The sequence below is a fragment of the Procambarus clarkii genome, chromosome 59, assembly GCF_040958095.1.
Source record: "Procambarus clarkii isolate CNS0578487 chromosome 59, FALCON_Pclarkii_2.0, whole genome shotgun sequence".
Taxonomy (NCBI): domain Eukaryota; kingdom Metazoa; phylum Arthropoda; class Malacostraca; order Decapoda; family Cambaridae; genus Procambarus; species Procambarus clarkii.
Window position 1 is genome coordinate 23,419,542 of NC_091208.1, and position 2,500 is coordinate 23,422,041.

General features: G+C 39.2%; 1 long non-coding RNA gene across 1 annotated transcript in view; it reads right to left on the reverse strand.

Moving 5' to 3' along the window:
• Positions 1-2,500, reverse strand: part of LOC138353691 (uncharacterized) — a 236,081-nt gene that overhangs the window by 183,297 nt on the left and 50,284 nt on the right. The window lies entirely within an intron of this gene.

Here is a 2,500-nt window from a genome sequence, read left to right on the forward strand (position 1 = left end):
CTATTTCGTACTGTATAACATATATGGAGGATGTAGTGTACTTAAAGCAGACCTGTACTGTTTAAGCAGTACTTAAAGTAACACTGATGGAAGCGTCTTCTTGAAATACCTTACTGGTCATAATATTACTGTGTATGATACTGATAAACAGACCCATTTATTGTGAGGTAGACAGGATTATGTGATTGGATACAGCCTAGTAGATAGCAGCCTAGCAGATAGCAACGTCAACGTTAAGCTCATCCCAGAACTAGTAAGTGATCATTTTGCAATATATTGTGAATACAATGTGGCGGATATTAGGTCCAATCCTCATCCTAGAGTTAAAATTAACATTCCAGACAATCTTAAACAGCACTTTAAGGCTAATGTACATAAGTGGTACACTGGGTATACACCTGTATCAGTGGACCACTTTTACAATGATCTTGTCAGTATCATTACCAGTTATTATGATACCTGGGTTAAATCAATAGAAAAAAAGAACACTCGTTCTTCCTCATGGACAGAGGATCCTGTTATTACTGCAGAGCTAAAGTGCTTCAGCTGCTGACTCTTATAAACGAGACAAAACACCTGACAATTTACTTGCATTCCTTAATGCCAACAGAGATTTTCGCAAGCTTAAGGGTCAAGTTAAGAACATATTGGGAACAATTCCTACAAGGTATCAATAGAACTACAACATTATCGGAAATGTGGAACAAAATTAAAAACATTACCAAACCTTCAGCCCCAGTTCAGCTTCATCATACTCCTGCAGAATATGCTGACATGCTCCTAGCTCAATGGTCTAGTGTCTCACAAATTTCTTCCTTACCCCCAGATATACAGCAGCATTTAAGACATACCAACATTAACAGAAACTTTAATATTGAAATAGCACGTTCCTCACCAGATTTAACAGATCAGTTTCCTATAACCCCCTTTGAATTAACATCAGCATTAGGAAAACCTAAGCAAACTGCCCCTGGTGAGGATGGTATAACTTATAACATCTTGAGCTTACTGAATGATGTCCCTAGCCACCCTCTGCTTGACCTCTATCAAATGAGTCTCTCACAAGGTATCTTGCCAAAGAAATGGACACAAAGTCTCATAATACCAATTCCTAAATCTAACTCTCAAAAATTCAGACCCATTTCCCTTACATCTTACATGTGTAAAGTCTTGGAGAGAATTGTTCTCAATCGTGTCATGTTTCAGGTCAAAGAAAAACTGGCCCCAAACCTATATGGGTTCATGCCCAAGTGTAGCACACAAACATGCTTTGCTGAATATTTTGTACACTCCCAGGATGGGACACAGGCAGCCTTTATTGACCTAAAGTCAGCTTTCGATGTAGCGAATGGCGAAATAATATTAGAGCAACTTGCTGAATTTGGAATCAAAGGTAATCTTCTGAGTTGGATAAAGAGCTACCTATCCAACAGGCGCGCTAGTGTCCTATTTAAAGGAGTTAAAAGTACAAGAACAGATGCATTCGAACTAGGCACACCTCAAGGTGGTGTCCTAAGCCCTATGCTCTTCAATATACTTATGCACAAACTTATCCATGACATACCTGTACAACCTACGGAAACTGTTATATGTTATGCTGATGATATTTGTATTATGGCACACAGTAAACCAAGGCTACAAATGTTACTTGATGCATTCTCCAAGACAGTAGTAGAATGTGGCCTCATAATCTCTGTTGATAAAACAAGGGTTCTTATTCCCCATTCTCTTCATGTTAACTATACTATTAATGGAGTGCCCGTGGAGACTTGCGAGTCTTATAAATATCTTGGAGTCGAGGTTAATGGTACAAATCTCGTCAGCAACCTGGGCAAAAAATCTGTGCAGCTCTGTGCAGTTAAGCACTGGTAGAACAGGTTGTGCATGAGCAGTGTATAAAGGGAATGAAATGATCATGACTAGTACACAGATTGAACAACTGGGCAAGCACGACACAGACCGAGCTATTGGGCATTTATCTAGCCACTGAATACCTTAAGCTCAATGGTGGTAGAGTTATTTTATGTGACTCTAAAAGTGCTCTGCTATGGTCAGCACAGTAACCGGACCGGGCAATGTGATGTAGTCATTGTGGTAATTCGCCTTGGCTATAGACACATCTGGCAGGTTAGTGAGGCTGAGCCACTACCAGAATACTCAGATTGTAAACTCTGTGATAAACCTTTAATGCATTCACTAGAACACTATATTGTGTTTTATGTGAATGAATGTGAATGTGAAGCCGTAAAGGACTTTAGACCTCCTGGCCTCTTGTACCACCAACTGTGTAACTATATTATTGACTCAGGTGTTCTGGACGACATCCTAACAATTTACCCAAAATTTGCTTGTCCATTTTAAAGAATGAAGAACAATTTTTATATATATTACTTCTAAGCTGCATCAGTTATGAACCCATCCCTGCCCTTGTGTGGCAGTGCACAGTAGAAAGTTGTTTTCACATATCCATACATTAAAACATTGATTGTAACCGTGATAT